The sequence below is a fragment of the Eubalaena glacialis genome, chromosome 4 (assembly GCF_028564815.1).
Source record: "Eubalaena glacialis isolate mEubGla1 chromosome 4, mEubGla1.1.hap2.+ XY, whole genome shotgun sequence".
Lineage (NCBI taxonomy): Eukaryota > Metazoa > Chordata > Mammalia > Artiodactyla > Balaenidae > Eubalaena > Eubalaena glacialis.
Genome location: NC_083719.1, coordinates 115,850,567 through 115,869,451, shown reverse-complemented (window position 1 = coordinate 115,869,451; position 18,885 = coordinate 115,850,567). Strand labels below are relative to the sequence as shown.

At 39.0% G+C, this 18,885-nt stretch overlaps 1 pseudogene; it reads right to left on the bottom strand.

Annotated features, from left to right (window-relative positions):
• Nucleotides 1–13,115: 13,115 nt before the first annotated feature.
• Nucleotides 13,116–14,337, bottom strand: LOC133089979 (sorting nexin-5-like; annotated as a pseudogene).
• Nucleotides 14,338–18,885: the final 4,548 nt, after the last annotated feature.

Sequence of the window (18,885 nt, the reverse complement as noted above, 5' to 3'; positions counted from 1 at the left end):
AGGTAATAATAGGGTACCAAAACTTCCAAAACAATGTGTTAACTTTTTAAGGAAAAAGATCTTATAGACAAAACACCCTTTTAAAGGCTCACTTGTTTTATACTTTAAATTGGGTCGAATGGTTATATTACTTCCTCTGCAAAGTTTAGCCAGTAAATGCACTAAACGCTCATCAGATGCCTGGTGTGTACAAAGCACTATGCTGGATGCCTAAGAAATTCAAAGATGACTCTTTCCCTCAATCTTGTAAAAGTTTTGAAACCTTTACAACTAACCACAGCGTATGATGTAATATTATGAGTGCCTGAAGCTAAATCTAAAGTGTTATAGGAAATCAAGAAGATATCCCTTTAAGTTGTAGTGGTTTAGAAAGGCTTCTTGGAAGGGGAGATACTGGAGCCAGGTCTTGAAGGATGCATATATTAAGATGAGAGTGAGAGAGAGAGATGGAGAGAGAGAAATATTAACAGATGGAGGGAATAGTATGAAAATGGGCTCAGGATGAAGAATATTCAGGGTGTATTTGGTAGTTTATGGGAGTGGAGGGAAGTTATAAAAGATGCATAGTGGGAAGTAGTGGGAAATAGGGAGAAGAAATGAATTAGAAGTTGTGAACAAGTTTGTACACCCTGACAAATACTGTTAGAAAGATTATTCCAACAATTGGTTCTTTGTGTGCCTATCAATGTTTCTTTCCCATTCCTGTCCCACACTAAATAAAACAAAAGAATAAACAGTTAATTCCTTCGTTCAGCAAATATTTGTTGAGTACTTGCTCTGTCCCAGGTGTTATGTTAGGAGCATAAGCTATAAAGATAAACTAGACACAGTCCTGCCCTCAAGGAGCTCACAGTCTGGTGGGGAAGACCAACTCTTGGTTAAAAAGGGGGTACATACAAAGTGCTCATTATATTTGAAATGGGGCCACCTTGAAAAAGAATGATCTTGGCTGCCCTGGGCTAATCGCCTGAGCTCTGTTTTTAGCCCTTGGGAGCAACCTCAGGATGTGTGGCATACCAGAAGAACAGCTGCATACTATATTCTGAAAATGATGAAAGTGACGCCTCTGTTTTTCCAGACCCAGAGCAGTGACTCTGAGGAGAGCCAAGCTCTTTCTCTCCTGGCTTGTGCTGGTGGGCACATTGTTGCAAAGATTTTAGAGGGGAAGTTTCACATTTTTCTACCTTTGTCCTAAAGAAAGGCAATATGGAGAAGGAAGGGATAAGGGAGTAATAAACTACAGAGTCCTTTCATCTGTAGTATTTCTTAATGTAGCAAGAGATGGTAATAATAATGATAGATAATATTTATTGAGTGCTTACTTTGTGCCAAGCACTATGATGAGGGCTTTAACATACAGTACCCAATTTAACTCACACAGTAGTCATGAAAACCAGCTACTGTTATCATCACTCTTTACAGATAAGGAAACTGAGACTTAAAAAGATTAAGTAACTTTCCTATGTCACATAGCTCATAAGTGGATATAATGGAAAGTATATTGGAATGGGCTTTATATTTCATATTTTATAGAGAAAGCTAAAGCCTAGAGAGAAGTGGTTGGTCCATAGGTGCAGAGCAGAATGACATCAGAGCCCGATTTAGAACTCATGTTTCAATTTTATGATCCTTAAAACAATTGTAATTCTTTTGTAATAGAAAAATTTAAACATATATATTACTCAGCTTCTTCAGTTACCTATTCATGATCAATGTTATTTCATCTGTACTTCCACTCATCTGCCCTCTACCATATTAATTTGAAGCAAATACTAAACATATTATTTCATCTGTAAATATACCAGAATGTTTCTTTAAAAGATGAGTCATTTAAAAAGCATAATCATAATACCATAATCTATATTTAATAATGTAGGTGAACCAAAATTAATAATAATTCCTTAACACCATCAGTTATCTAGTCTGAGTTCACATTTCCAATTGTCTCAGAAGTGTTATAATTTTTTCTTACAGTTTGTTTGCTTGAATCAAGATCCAAATAAGGTCTACACATTACAGTAGATTGATGTATCTTTTAAGTCTCTTTTAATCTACAGCTTTCCCTCACCTTTTTAATTTTCTTGTAATTTAAATTGTTGAAAAAACTGTTTGTCCTATAGAGCTTCCTGCAATTTTTATTTTGTTGATTGTATCCCTGTAGTTTGTGTAGTTTAAGATGTTCCTTTGTCTTCTATATTTCCTGTAAATTGGTAGTTGGATCTAGAGGCTTGACCACATTCAGGTTTGTTACATACCTTTTTGCAAAACTATAGATGACATTGTATCATTAGGAAGCACATAATGTCTAGTTATCTTTTTGTGATGTTAGGAATCATTGATGCTTAATGCCTAGATACATTAATTTATTGGAGCTTGCAAGGCCTTCCATTTCCAGCAATGATGAGTATCAAGAAGAGAACTTACCCTCTCACTCTAAGCAACTAAAAAACCCAACCGGATACGGAAAAGAATAGTTTTCAGACATTGGACAACAGGCATCACAGGACTGTGATCTGTAAAGGAAGGGAAATGACATAATGTCTGGCATCCAGTGAAAAATTACTGGACATGCAAAGAAACACGATCATACAGTCAAAATATAAAATTTAATTTATAGAAACAGAATCCTGAAATGAGAGATCATAGAATTAGTAGACAAGATATTAAAAGAGCTAGTATGAATATGCTTCACTTGTTCAAGAAGTAGAGGAAAATATGAGTATAACAAGGAGAGGAAATGGAAGATATGAAAAAAGACCCAAGTCTAGAGATGAAAAGTACATTGCATGGGATTAACAGCAGATTCAACACAGTAGAAGAAAAGGTTAGATACTTGAAGACATAACAATAGAAACTATGCAAAATAAAGCACAGAGAAAAAAGCCTGAAAAAAAAAAAAAAAGAGCATTAGTGAACTGTGGGACAATATCAAGTGGTCTAACATACATATAATTGGAATTAGAGAAGGGCAGGGACACCAGAAAAATATTTGAAAAAATGATGGCTGAAAAATTGCCAAGCACCTTAAGAGGACCTGGAGACCTCTGATTCTGTTGTAATGAAAGACAAGACTGCTTCTCTGCAGATAAAGTGATGGTTTCATGATGAGCAGGCAGAAAGCTATAATTTAGACTAAGCCTTTTAGACTGTATGGTGATCTTCTGTATAACATAATGTGTTGTCTTCCTCTTAGGGTCATCCTGGAAAAAGATACTTGTCTTTTGTCTTCCTCTTCTTTCTATTGTTGAATCTCCTATCCACTCTTAAAGGGATTCCTTCCCCTCCTCCACTGAAGACCCCCAAAGTGCCCCTGGTTACCCAAGGAAGGCCTGCACCTGTTTCCTAAGCATCCACCTGGGCTCCAGACTCCATCTATTTATCTGTGCAGCCATCCCAGCCTTCCCTAATGAAATTTTGACCCACTTTTGTCCTGTCAGCCCATCTTTTTATTTTATTTTATTAAAATTGTTTTTCTTTTTTAACCTATTTTATATTGGAGTATAGTTGATTAACAATGTTGTGATAGTTTCAGGTGTACAGCTGAGTGATTCAGTTATACATATAGATGTATCTATTCTTTTTCACATTCTTTTCCCATTTAAGTTGTTACATAATATTGAGCAGAGTTGCCTGTGCTGTACAGTAGGTCCTTGTTGGTTATCCATTTTAAATATAGTAGTGTGTACATGTCAATCCCAAACTCTCTAACTATCCCTTCTCCCCACTCTTCCCCCCAGTAACCATAAGTTTGTTCTCTAAGTCTGTGAGTCTGTTTCTGTTTTGTAACTAAGTTCATTTGTATCATTTCTTTTTAGATTCTGCTTATAAGTGATATCATAGGATATTTCTCTTTCTCTGACTTAACTTCACTCAGTATGACAATCTCTAGGTCCATTGATGTTGCTGCAAATGGCATTATTTCATTCTTTTTAATGGCAGAGTAATATTCCATTGTATATATGTACCACATCTTCTTAATCCATTCCTCTGTCGATGGACATTTAGGTTGCTTCCATGTCTTGGCTATTGTAAACAGTGCTGCAATGAACGTTGGGGTGCATGTATCCTTTCGGACCATGTTTTTCTCTGGATATATGCCCAGGAGTGGGATTGCAGGATCATATTGTAGCTCTATTTTTAGTTTTTTAAGGAACCTTCATACTGTTCTCCATAGTGGCTGCACCAATTTACATTCCCACCAACAGTGTAGGAGGGTTCCCATCTCTCCACACCCTCTCCAGCATTTTATTGTTTGTGGATTTTTTTGATGATGGCCATTTTGACTATTGTGAGGTGGTATCTCATTGTAGTTTTGATTTGCATTTCTCTGATAACTAGCAATGTTGAACATCTTTTCATGTGCCTGCTGGCCATCTGTATGTCTTCTTTGGAGAAATGTCTATTTAGGTCTTCTGCTTATTTTATTTTTTTTATTTTTTATAATTTTGAAATGTGGTGATGAACATCTACAAGCATATACTTTTTTTTTGGTTGATTTATTTATTTATTTATTTATGGCTGTGTTAGGTCTTCATTTCTGTGCGAGGGCTTTCTCTAGTTGTGGCAAGCGGGGGCCACTCTTCATCGCGGTGTGCGGGCCTCTCACTATCGCGGCCTCTCTTGTTGCGGAGGACAGGCTCCAGACGCGCAGGCTCAGTAATTGCGGCTCACGGGCCCAGCTGCTCCGTGGCATGTGGGATCTTCCGAGACCAGGGCTCGAACCCGTGTCCCCTGCATTGGCAGGCCGACTCTCAACCACTGCGCCACCAGGGAAGCCCCTGCTTATTTTTTGATTGGGTTGTTTGTTTTGATATTAAGCTGCATGAGCTGTTTGTAAATTTTGGAGACTAATCTCTTGTCGGTCACATCATTTGCAAATATTTTCTCCCAACCTGTGGCTTGTCTTTTCGTTTTGTTTATGGTTTCCTTTGCTGTGCAAAAGCTTTTGAATTTATTTATGTCCCATTTGTTTATTTTTCTCTTTATTTCCATTACTTTGGGAGACGGATTGAAAAAAATATTGCTGCAGTTTATGTCAGAGAGTGTTCTGCCTGTGTTTTCCTCTAAGAGTTTTATAGTGTTTGGTCTCACATTTAGGTCTTTAATCCTAATTATTTTTGTGTATGGTGTTAAAGAATGTTCTAATTTCATTTTTTTACACGTAGCTGTCCAGTTTTCCTAGCACCATTTGTTGAAGACTGTCTTACCACCATTGTATTGTCTGGCCTCTTTTGTTGTAGATTAATTGACCGTAGGTTCATGGGTTTATTTCTGGGCTTTCTATCCTGTTCCACTGATCTATATTTCTGTTTTCATGCCAGTACCATACTGTTTTGATGAATATAGCTTTGCAGTATTGTCTGAAGTCAGGGCACCTGATTCCTCCAGCTCCGTTTTTCTTTCTCAAGATTGCTTTTGGCTATTTCGCGTCTCCATACAAATTTGAAGATTTTTTATTCTAGTTCTGTGAAAAATGCCATTGGTAATTTGATAGGGATTGCATTGAATCTGTAGATTGCTTTGGGTATTATAGTCATTTTCACGATACCGATTCTTCCCATCCAAGAACATGGTGTATCTCTCCATCTGTTTGTGTCAGCTTTGATTTCTTTCATCAGCGTCTTATAGTTTTCAGAGTACAGGTCTTTTGTCTCCTTAGGTAAATTTATTCCTAGGTATTTTATTCTTTTTGTTGCAGTGGTGAACGGGATTGTTTCCTTAATTTCTCTTTCTGCCCTTTCATTGTTAGTGTATAGGAATGAAAGAGATTTCTTTGAATTAATTTTGTAACCTGCAACTTTATCAAATTCATTGATGAGCTCTAGTAGTTTTCTGGTAGCATCTTTAGGATTTTCTATGTATAGCATCATGTCATCTGCAAACAGTGACAGTTTAACTTCTTCTTTTCCAATTTGTATTTCTTTTATTTCTTTTTCTTCTCTGATTGTCATAGCTAGGACTTCCAAAACTACGTTGAATAAAAGTGATGAGGGTGGACATCCTTGTCTTGTTCCTGGTTCTAAAGGAAATGCTTTCAGCTTGTCACTGTTGAGTATGATGTTAACTGTAGGTCTGTCATATATGGCCTTTATTATGTTGAGGTATGTTCCCTCTATGCCCACTTTCTGGAGAGTTTTTATCATAAATGGGTGCTGAATTTTGTCATAAGCTTTTTCTGCATCTATTGAAATGATCATATGGTTTTTATTCTTCAGTTTGTTGATGTGGTGTATCACACTAATTGATTTGCGGATATTGAAAAATCCTTGTATCCCTGGGATAAATCCCACTTGACCATGGTGTATGATCCTTTTAATGTATTGTTGGATTCAGATTGCCAGTATTTTGTTGAGGATTTTTGTGTTTATGTTCATCAGTGATATTTACCTATAATTTTCTTTTTTTGTGGTATCTTTGTCTGGTTTGGGATCAGGGTGATGGTGGCCTCATAGAATGAGTTTGAAAGTTTTCCTTCCTCTGCCATTTTTTGGAACAGTTTCAGAAGGATAGGTGTTAGCTCTTACGTAAATGTTTGATAGAATTCGCCTGTGAAGCCATCATGACCTGGACTTTTGTTTGTTGGAAGATTTTTTTTTTTTTTTTTTTTTTTAAATTTATTTATTTATGTATTTATTTTTGGCTGTGTTGTGTCTTCGTTTCTGTGCGAGGGCTTTCTCTAGTTGTGGCAAGTGGGGGCCACTCTTCATCGCGGTGCGCGGGCCTCTCACTATCGCGGCCTCTCTTGTTGCGGAGCACAGGCTCCAGACGCGCAGGCTCAGTAGTTGTGGCGCACGGGCCTAGTTGCTCCGCGGCATGTGGGATCTTCCCAGACCAGGGCTCGAACCCGTGTCCCCTGCATTGGCAGGCAGATTCTCAACCACTGCACCACCAGGGAAGCCCTTGTTGGAAGATTTTTAATCACAGTTTCAGTTTCAGTGCTTGTGATTGGTCTGTTCATATTTTCTATTTCTTCCTGGTTCAGTCTTGGGAGATTGTACCTTTCTAAGAATTTGTCCATTTCTTCCAGATTGCCCATTTTATTGGCATATAGTTGTTTGTAGTAGTCTCTTAATGATCCTTTGTATTTCTATGGTGTCAGTTGTCACTTCTCCTTTTTCATTTCTAATTTTATTGACTTGAGTCTTCTCCCTTTTTTTTCTTGATGAGTCTGGCTAAAAGTTTATCAATTTTGTTTATCTTTTCAAAGAACCAGCTTTTAGTTTCATTGATCTTTGCTCTTGTTTTCTTTGTCTCTATTTCATTTATTTCTGCTCTGATTTTTATGAGTTCTTTTCTTCTACTAACTTTAGGTTTTGTTTGTTCTTCTTTCTCTAGTTGCTTTAGGTGTAAGGTTAGGTTGTTTGAGATTTTTCTTGTTTCCTGAGGTAAGACTGTATCACTATAAAATTTCCTGTTAGAACTGCTTTTGCTGCATCCCATAGGTTTTGGATTGTTGGGCTTTCATTTTCATTTGTCTCTAGGTTTTTTTTAAAAAAAAATATTTATTTATTTATTTGCGCCAGGTCTTAGTTGCGGCAGGCTGGCTCCTTAGTTACGGCTTGCTGGCTCCTTAGTTGTGGCTCGCTGGCTTCTTAGTTGCAGCATGTGGGCTTCTTATTTGTGGCATGCGAATTCTTAGTTGCAGCATGCATGTGGGATCTAGTTTCCTGACCAGGGATCAAACCCAGGCCCTCTGCATGGGGAGCGTGGAGTCTTATCCACTGCGCCACCAGGGAAGTCCCTGTCTCTAGGTATTTTTTGATTCCCTCTTTGATTTCTTAAGTGATCCATTGGTTGTTTAGTAGCATATTGTTTAGCCTCCATGTGTTTGTGTTTTTTACCATTTTTTTCTTGTAGTTTATTTCTAATCTTATAGTGTTGTGGTTGGAAAAGATTCTTAATATGATTTCAATTTTCTTAAATTTACAGAAGCTCACTTTGTGGCCCAGCATGTGGTCAGTCCTGGAGAATATTCCATGTGCATTTGAGAAGAATGTGTATTCTTCTGCTTTTGGATGACATACTCTATAAATATCAATTAAGTCCATCTGCTTTAATGTGTCATTTCAGGCCTGTGTTTCCTTATTGATTTTCTATCTGGATGATCTGTCCATTCATGAAAGTGAGGTGTTAAAGTCCCCACTATTATTGTGTTACTGTTGATTTCTCCCTTTATGGCTGTTAGTATTTGTCTTATATATTGAGGTGCTCCTACGTTGGGTACATAGATATTTACAATTGTTATATCTTCTTCTTGGATTGATCCCTTGATCATTATGTAGTTTCCTTCTTTGTATAACAGTCTTTATTTTAAAGTCTATTTTGTCTGATATGAGTATTGCTACTCCAGCTTTCTTTTGATTTCCATTTGCATGGAATACCTTCTTCCATCCCCTCACTTCCAGTCTGTATGTGTCCCTAGGTCTGAAGTGGCTCTCTTACAGGCAGCATATATACAGGTCTTGTTTTTGTATCCATTCAGCCAGTCTATGTCTTTTGGTTGGAGCATTTAATCCATTTACATTTAAGGTAATTATTGATATGAATGTTCCTATTGCCATTTTCTTAATTGTTTGGGGTTTGTTTTGGTAGGTGTTTTTCTTCTCTTCCTCTTTTGTTGTCTTCTCTTGTGGTTTGATGACCATCTTTAGTGTTGAGGTTGGCTTGCTTTTTCTTTTTTGTGTGTGTATCTATTGTAGTTTTTGGGTTTGCTGTTCCCATGAGGTTTTGATATAACAGTCTATATGTGTACAAGATTGTTTTAAGTTGCTGGTCTCTTCGCCACATAGAGGAGTTCCTTTAGCATTTGTTGCAAAGCTGGTCTGGTGGTGCTGAATTCTCTTAGCTTTTGCTTGTCTGTAAAGCTTTTGATTTCTCCAGCAAATCTGAATGAGAGCCTTGCTGGGTAGAGTATTCTTGGTTCTAGATTCTTCCCTTTCATCACTTTAAATGTATCATGCCACTTCCTTATGGCCTGCAGAGTTTCTGCTGAGAAGTCAGCTGATGGGAGTTCCCTTGTATATTATTTGTCATTTTTCCTTTGTTGCTTTTAATATTTTTTCTTTGTCTTTAATTTTTTGTCAGTTTGATTACTGTGTGTCTTGGCGCATTCCTCCTTGGGTTTATCCTGCCTGGGACTCTCTGCACTTCCTGGACTTGAGTGACTGTTTCCTTTCCCATTTTAGGGAAGTTTTCAGCCATTATCTCTTCAAATATTTTCTCAGGTCCTTTCTCTCTCTAGTCTCCTTCTGGGACCCCTATACTGCAAATGTTGGTGTGTTTAATGTTGTCCCAGAGGTCTCTTAGGCTGTCTTCATTTCTTTTCATTCTTTTTTCTTAATTCTATTCTGTGGCAGTGATTTCCACCATTCTGTCTTCCATGTCACTTATCCGTTCTTCTGCCTCAGTTATTCTGCTATTGATTCCTTCTAGTGTAGTTTTCATTTCAGTTATTGTATTGTTCATCTCTGTTTGTTTGTTCTTTAGTTCTTCTCGGTCTTTGTTGAATATTTCTTGCAACTTCCTGACACCTGCCTCCATTCTTTCTCTGAGATCCTGGATCATCTTCACTATCATTATTCTGAATTCTTTTTCTGGAAGATTGCCTATCTCCACTTCAGTTAGTTGTTTTTCTGGGGTTTTATCTTGTTCCTTCATCTGGGACACAATCCTTTGCTGTTTCATTTTGTTCGACTCTCTGTGATTGTGGTTTTTGTTCCACAGCCTTCAGGATTTTAATTCTTCTTGCTTCTGCTGTCTGTACTGTGGTGGATGATGCTGTCAGCCCATCTTAAGGCTAATGCTTGCTATTCAATATAGTGGGTTCCAGTGGTTTAGTGTACAACATTAATAGGTTAATATTCACGTTTAAAAGGCGATTCGGAAGTATGCTTTAAATCCTGCTTATTGGGGACTTCCCTGGTGGCGCAGTGGTTAAGACTCTGAGCTCCCAATGCAGGGGGCCCAGGTTCAATCCCTGGTCAGGGAACTAGATCCCACATGCATTCCGCAACCAAGAGTTTGCATGCCACAACTAGGGATCCTGTGTGCCGCAACTAAGGAGCCCTCAAGCTGCAACTAAGGAGCCCGCAAGCCGCAACTAAGGAGCCCGCCTGCTGCAACTAAGACCTGGTGCAACCAAATAAATAAATAAATACTAAAAAAAAAAATCCTACTTATTTAAGATCCAGTTCAAATATTATTTATTCAACAGTAATTTCTCTAGTGGTACCATGAGTCATGTATTGTGCTTAGGTGCTAGTGCATAATGAATAAGACTCAGTTGCTGTCCTCTGGAGCCTCACAGATGTGAAAGACAGACATAAACAAATACAAGTTGATATCACATAAACACAGGTAGGTATGAACAAAGGTTCTGAACTTAGTGAGGGACAGCTAGCAGGACCTGGGCACTCAAGAAAATAGACTTTTGTGATGGCTCTAAAAGAGAAATAGGGGTAAAACAGTCTGAGAATATGAAGAGAATCTCAGGCAAAGAAAACAAGATCAAAGGCACAGAGATAACTAACAATATTGATTGCTATTTACTATATTTTTACTGTGCATCTAGCACAAAGCTAGGTGCTTTGCATACATGATATCAGTTGACTCTTACAAAAACCTTTTAAAATGAGTATTACTGTAATCTCCACTTTGCAGATCAGGAAACTGAGGCTTGGGGAAGTTCCAGCCTTGCCCAAGGTTGTATAATGTGTCAGAGCTGGGATTAGAACCAAGATCTATCTGATTCCAAAGCCTAAACTCTTAATCCTTAAATTACTGAAGAAAATTTATGTTCGGAATATGGTAGGGTAAGAACAAAGTAGTAGCTGGAGAGAAGGCAGAGAAGGTTTGTAAAGGCCAGACTGCAAAGTGTTTTGTGTTCTATATCTGGGAGATCATTCTTTATCCACTTATTGCCCACAATCCCCTAACACCCAAACCAGAAGGAATCTTATTTTTCCCTCCTAACCCCCAAGTACTTAATATATATATCTCACATGCATTTGTAATTATGTTCTTTCCTTATTTCCCTCTGTTCACCACTAGGCAACAAAATCTCAATCAAAGGGATTATAACACTGCCCTAATCATTTGGTGAATGTGCTCTACTCACTTAGGGAATGACTGAATGAATGAACCAAAAGGAATGCCTATGGTGATGGAAGGTTTAGGCACTGGGCTTTGTAATTCCATATCAAAGAAGTTATGGTTGCCTTGGAGTAATTGGACACTCAGATTAATTTTAGGCCATTCCTATATGCCCGTTGGTAAATCATGTAACCCCAGCATTGCCCCTTGTGTTTCAGTGAGTGTGACATCATTATGAGACAAGCCAATTGGGCTTCCCACGAAAACTTATAAGAAGATTTTGGCTGAGCCACAAATCTTATGAGCTCTAACCCAGGGACACAGCAGTGCTCCCAGTAGTTCTTGCTGATTTCTGGATGTTGTGGCCTGGGATCTGTTTGGTGTTCAGCATTTAGCTATAAGTCTTGAGCCCCGATGTATAGGCTGGGGTTGGGGAGCAGAGGGAGGGAGGCCAGCTGAAGTGGCTAGAGATGTTAACCAAGAATGTGCAAACCAGGAAGGAAGGCAGGAATCCAGGCTTATTTGAATGTCTTTTTCTATAGACATGCAGCCAGACTGTAGCCTGTGGCCAGTTGTGTCTGCACAAGAAATTGAACTTTCCTTTTCCCAAGCTTCCCTCTCTCAAATTCCTAGGCCTAGAGCATACCTAAACCTGTTTCATCCCCACTCCTACATAGTAATGAATGAACTGTCTCATTTAGAGTCAGGATGTGTGTTCAAGTCCTGACTGCCAATTACCGTGACGGTAGATAAATCACATAGTCTGTCTGGTAAAATGGCATTATAACTCCTTCCTGCCACTCAACATAGTTGCTGGGAGAATGAAACGAGATCATAGGGTTGAAAGTATTTTGTGAGTAATCAAGCTCTGTGTAATTGTAAGGGAGAAAGAAGATGTGGTTTCTTGAGGGTATTTTAGACTGGGGGGGACCCAGATTGAGTAAACCCTTCCTTCTAAGCTGTCCAATGTGCCACAAGGTGGCAGCAGGAGCCTATCTTTGCTCCTGTCTTTAGCACAGGGAAAAACATATGAAAGGGATTTGATGCTGCTTTGCTCTTTTCTGCAAAGTTGAAGAAGATTTATTCCTTTACCAACTGCCTACATTCCTCCACCAAATCCTTCAAGTCCATGTTAAATAGTTTCTCAAAGGACTCACATTCTGTTTTTTTTTTTGGCAGTGCCATGCGGCTTGCAGGTGACCAGGGATAGAACCTGTGCCTCCTGTAGTGGAAGTGCAGAGTCCTAACCACTGGACCACCAGGGAATTCCCAGGACTTGCTTTTTTTTTTTTTTTTTTTTTAAGAGCATGGATTATTATTTTATTGTACACTTTATAAAAAGTACAAACACACACATACCGCCCCCCCCATTAGGGAGGGGGTCACATCTTTCTTAATGTAGATCTGGCCACCTTCTAAATTAGGCCTTATTACTTGTTCTTATACCCTTAAGATGCTTCTCTCCCCTACTACAAAAATGGGGCTGAAAAGGGTGTATACAAAGATATGAGATTTTTCTTGCTCTTGTTATAGTACAAACAACTCAAGGTGATTAAAGAACCAGGAGAGTAAGAAAGGGAAAATTACCTAATGAAGAGATGGAATGTCTCTTACCTGTAACAAGTGGCTGACTTATCTGTTATAATCGGCACCTACCTTAAAGTAACCGGTTTGTAGGGGCATGGGTACATGGAACAGTGAGGCAGCATGTGCCAGGCCACTCCTTACACAGGCTCCAGAAGGCATGAGATTCCCGCACCCTTTCTTAATTACGAAAGACAAATTAGAGGAGAACCCAGTACTTAGGTTCTACCCACTCTGAGGTATTAAATGCATAAAGATTAGTTGTGTCCAAGTAGCATGCAATAGAAATATTTTTAAACCAACATGGGTAAGTGTTAAGATCTTTAGAAATCAAAATATTTATTCACATAATTTTAAATTAAAGTCAAAGGCAATAAATCTTCCATGGTAATGATCTGAGTGCAAGTGATGCTGGCTTTCTTCATATTCACATCCTTTGTTCAGTTGTTCTTGAACAAGTCGATGCAACTCTGCAGGAGGGAGACGTTCTGGCATGCTTTATTTCCAGTTCAGACATTTCAATCAGATTCTTCCTAAATGCTGCCACTCCCTTGTGTTTGAAATTGATTAGCTCTTCTTTTGCAGATTCAGAAAGCTGTTCAAATTTCTGGCAGCATTCCTGCTGGTGTGCCTCAGCCAGCTTGACGTCTTTGCTTTTTAACCAGGCCTTATCGAGCGCCTTGTTTGAATTCTCATAGTTGATGAGGGCTTTGGTGCGTCTGTATAGGAGATCCTTAGCAGCCTCTATGTTGAGCATGTAGTATCGGAGGAGCTCTGTCAGCTTTAAGTCTTCATCTGAGGAGACTCGACTCTCTACTTTCCTAAGTTTTTAAAATAGCTCAGCCGCCTTCAGTAGGTACTTTTTGATGACCGTGGGCTCTTCTAAAGCCGGGCTATGCAAGCAGGCTGCGGTGTGGATGTAACCGTCTGCTACATTTTTATGAGTGCTGGTCATTCTGTCAGCCTTTGCAAAGGAACCCTTGATCCTATCGTAATAGTTACTGAGGAAATGCTTCTCTTGTTCAGAGAAGTCATCTACCTCCATAACTCCTGAAAAAAAGACTTCATCAGTGCTTTCACCACACTTTTGAAAAAGCCACCAAACATCTCTTTGGTATTTTTCCGCCTAACGCTTAGATCTTGATCATATTCCAGGAAAATGTGAAAGTTGCGATCTTTACTGAGAACAGGGTGAGAGGAGAGCTGCTGAAGAGAGACTTCATGGGAAGACACAGTCTTCTTGAAGACCACGAGATACTCAGCTTCCAGCTCTTGCTTCATCTTGGCAAATTCTTCTTTGGTCATAAACCCTTCACCCTCTCCCAGTTTCTGCATCTTCTCTCAAGGGCCATTGAAGTCAGGCTTTGCAGGTGCGGGCGGAATAATAAGCCCAGCATAGTCTGTAGTTTCAATAAGAGTGTCATGTAGCCACACAAAATCTTCATGTTGCCTTGTAACAGAAAACTCTGGGCTCTGAAACGTGGGCAGCGTGGTCTTGGTGTGCACTGTAAATTTGACTTTATCTCTCTCACTGAGTGCATAAGGTATGTCAATCTGAAGCAAGGGATCAACATTCAGGTCCACTGATACAGATCTCAGCTTGCTGTGGTCCTCCTCCTGCTGCTGCAGCAACTTGGGAACTGTGGCCATGGCGACGCGGGCCTCGAGCTGAAGCCGCTGACTGCAGGCTGCCACGGGGACGCGGTGCCCCTGACACTCTCCCAGCGAGGCGCGTCTCAAGAAAGCCCGACTTGCATTCTTAAATCACAATCCCAGGGCACTTTCCTTCCCTGTTGAAGTTAAACCAGCCCTGGTGGGTTTCAGTTAATGGTTGCAAATCTGTTTCTGTTAATGGTTGCAAATCTGGGTTTTGGACTTTCATACAATTGTTCCCCCCTGGGATTGCACTGCTATAGACTCCAAACTCACTTTAATTTTCATCCTTGAATCAGAGCTCTAGTGGACCTGGAAAACTATCTAATCCAATGCCTCATCTTGCAGAAGAGGAAACTGAGACACAGAGAAGGGAAATAGTTTGTCCAAGATGAAGCAATCAGTTTATTCAAGAGTTAGGACTTCAATCCCAGTTTCTTCCTGTGGGTTCAGTCTCTTTATAAATGTGAGTATTTTCCAGGTGTTTTGGGAGGCTTGAAGTAGCTTTTGTTTCTCCAAGTGATGAGAATTTTGAGGACTTTCTGAGGCAGAGGGAAATATGAGACCTTTCTGTAGCAACCGTTTGAAAAATCTTTTGAAGAAGAGTTGCCGTAAGCACCTGTTTAGGAATCCCCAAGTATCTGAAAGGTAAGCCTTAGAAACTCTCAGGTACGCATTCTCAAAGGACTACAACACATAATGCCTCGGGAGAAAGAAAGAATCATTTTAAAGGACACATTTCAGTATATGGGCTTTCATGTTGGGCTTGCCTTCCCAATTATATTCTTCTCAGAGGCACATGTTAAAATGAGACCATCCTCAGTATCCCATGGCTTGTGGAAAAAGAAGGCAAGGATGAGGGAAGCCAGCCTTAAACATTTGTTATCTATATAGGGCATTCTCTGTACACAGAAAATCCACATAAAGTTGGCAGAGTGGTAGAATAAAAGAATGTGGATTGAGAGTCTAACAGATACTGGTTCAAAGCCTGCCTCAGTTACTTACCTTTATAGACAATTTTCTTTACATCTCTGTTTTCTTTTCATTTTTAAAAAATATTTATTTGACTATGCTGGGTCTTAGTTGCAGCACTCGGGATCTTTGTTGCTGTGTGCAGGATCTTCCTTGTGGCATATGGGATCTTTAGTTGCAGCATGTGGGATCTTCATTGTGGCATGTGGGATCTTTTAGTTGTGGCATGGGGGATCTTTAGTTGTGGCATACAGTATCTTTAGTTGCAGCATGCAAACTCTTAGTTGCAGCATGTGGGATCTATTTCCCTGACCAGGGATTGAACCCAGGCCCCCTGCATTGGGAGTGCAGAGTCTTAGCCACTGTACCACCAGGGAAGTCCCTAAGTCTCAGTTTTCTTAACTATAAAGTGGATAGAATAATATCTACCTTATTAGCTATGTAACCTTGGACAAGTTCTTTAACCTCTGTGTACGTCAATTATATTGTCTGTAAAATGAGGAAAATAGTAAAATGAAAAGCCCTACTTCATAGGTTTTATAATGATTAATAAATTATTATCTACAGCCATGCATGGCACATAATCAGCAGTTGGAAATTATTAGCTATCATTGTTATTGTTATTAATACTACCACCATACAGGGTTGTTGTGGTGATTAAATTAAATGAGACAGTGTACGTAAAGTTTTTTAAAGAGAACAGGCACTCAATAAAATGGTATTTATTTTTATTTATATGTAATTAATAACCACAGTAGTGTAAATAGTATTCACAGTAAATGAACCTGCTTACTTATGTTCTAGGTACAGGAGTATTGTTTTGTCATTTGTTTTATGTTTATTTCCTCTGTATTATTTGAGGATAATTCTTGGCTTTTCGAATTATAGATTCATCTTCTTTTGGTAATCTAAAAGCAATGATAATGATTAACATTTATTGAGCCCTTACTATGTGCCAGACCCTGTTCTTTATGTACATTGTCTCAGAAGGATTCAGTAACTTGTTTATGTCTATATAGATAGCAAGTGATAGAACTGGGATTTGAACTCAGGCAATCTGATTTCAGAGTCTTGCTTTCTTGACTTTTACTATTCTGCCTGCCTTAAAAAATGTTTACCATTGGGGGCTTCCATTTCTTAGCAGTAGAATTATAATATCCTAGAGCCAAAAGGTATTTAAGAATTTGTCATGGGTTTATAGTATACATCAGGCATAATAAAAATGTTCGCAACTTTTGACCTGACAGATCCACTTTTAGGAATCTATCCTAAGGAAATAATCCAAAACACAGTCAAAGTTTTATCACAGTGTCATTTGATCACAGTGTCATTTCTTATATAATGTAATGTAATATCATATCATATATCATATAATACTTTAAAGCGATCTAAACATCTAGCCACAGAAATGATCAGTAAAATATTGTGTATCTACTTGATGAATGCGGCTCTTAGTAATTGTAAACAGTGATGCTGTTTGGAACTTTGTAAGAAAACAGATGCTGAATGTGAACTCATGAGAAGGTAAATAATAAGTATTTTCTTTTTCCTTCTTGTATACCAATTTTTAATTTCCTTGCTCTGGCAAGGTTAATAGGACAAAGGGATTCTCAATTCTGTTATATATTAGGATTTGAGAAATTTGGGTAATTTCTAAAGGTTGAATCTTCTCTAGCTGATAGAAATTCTCTAGGTTATCTTTTCTTTACTTAGCAAGTAGATCTGGCCCCATGCTAGACACTCAGGGAGAGTCAAGAGATGAAAAGGCCTGAATCTGCTGGTGAGGTGCTCACAGTTTTGTTAGGGACAGGCTGGCAGCCTGGAAGCAGAGTACTATGTGTAGAAATAGAGAAGAGGTGGGCAGCAGGAATAGATGACTTTGTGTACAGGCACTGAGGGGGCCCAAGGACTGGAGGCACAATGTGAGTCAGGTCTGCTGAGAAAAGGCTTTTTAGGGGAGGTGAACCTTGGACTAGACCTTGAAGGAAATTATGGATCAAAACTGGTTGCTTTTCATGTGGTACATATATACAGTGGAATATTACTCAGCAATAAAAAGGAATGAAATTGGGTCATTTGTAGACGTGGATGGACCTAGAGAGTGTCATGTAGAGTGAAGTAAGTCAGAAAGCAAAAAACAAATATTGTATATTAACGCATATATGTGGAATCTAGAAAAATGGTATAGATGATCTTATTTGCAAAACAGAAATAGAGACACAGATGTAGAGAACAAACGTATGGACACCAAGAGGGGGAAGGGGCGGGTGGGACGAATTGGGAGATTGGGATTGACATATATACACTATTGATACTATGTATAAAATAGATAACTAATGAGAACCTACTGTATAGCTCAGGGAACTCTACTCAGTGCTCTGTGGTGACCTAAATGGGAAGGAAATCCAAAAAAGAGGGGATATATAGCTGATTCACTTTGCTGTACAGTAGAAACTAATACAACATTGTAAAGCTACTATACTCCAATAAAAATTTTAAAAAAACAATAAAAACTAATTATAAAAAACAACTGGTTGCTTTTCAGAACAGAAGAAGAGCACCATAGGGCAAAGGCCCAGAGACTGCAGTGACCATATGTTGTGGACAAAATAAATGTCTGTTTTAATTGGAATGGAAGGGCAACCTTGGGAAGATCAAGGGGTGAGTTTAGCTTTCCTTTTTAAAAATACAAGATCATTTAAGCACACATAGTGGCTGATCGTCTTGTTCTGGGCTTTCAATATCCCAGACTCAAGGATATTGAATTGTATTTTCAGTTATCTTTTTAAAAATAATTAATTAATTAATTAATTAATTTTTGGCTGCGTTGGGTCTTTGTTGCTGCACACGGGCTTTCTCTAGATGCGGCGCGCAAGCTTCTCATTGTGGTGGCTTCTCTTGTTGCAGAGCATGGGCTCTAGGCATGAGGGCTTCAGTAGTTGTGGCGCACGGGCTCAGTAGTTGTGGCTCGCGGGCTCTAGAGTGCAGACTCAGTAGTTGTGGTGCACGGACTTTGTTGCTCCGCAGCATGTGGGATCTTCCCAGACCAGGGCTCGAACCCATGTCCCCTGCATTGGCAGGCGGATTCTTAGCCACTGCGCCACCAGGGAAGTCCCTCAGTTATCTTTTTCTTGACCATTTTTAGGAGTATGTGTTTGAGATGGGTACTGTGTCAAGAAGGTAAGAATCAGGACAAAAAGAAATAACTTAGGATGGAAAGAAGCCTTTTTATTGTACTGAGAAGAAGCTATAAGGGAATGCTTTTTGTAAATTAATAAGTGCTTCTGTGAGCACCAAAGTGAGGTCACCTGGAGCAAGTAGATATTCATGAGAAGAGTCAAAGCTTAAGGGCCAACTGACAAACTGGTCATCCCCAGAATTTCAGAAAATGAAAAATGTTAGAATAATAGATAATGATAGAACGATAATCATTTTCATTTAGAAGGTATTGTAAGGAGGTATTGTAAAGCCCTTCAAGATCCTTTGTAAAGGCTATTGGCTGACCCGTTTGAATCAAGATACCAATAACCTTGGCTCCATTGTGGTAGAGACTTATGGTGTCCACCCATATCTGGTTTTCTTCTT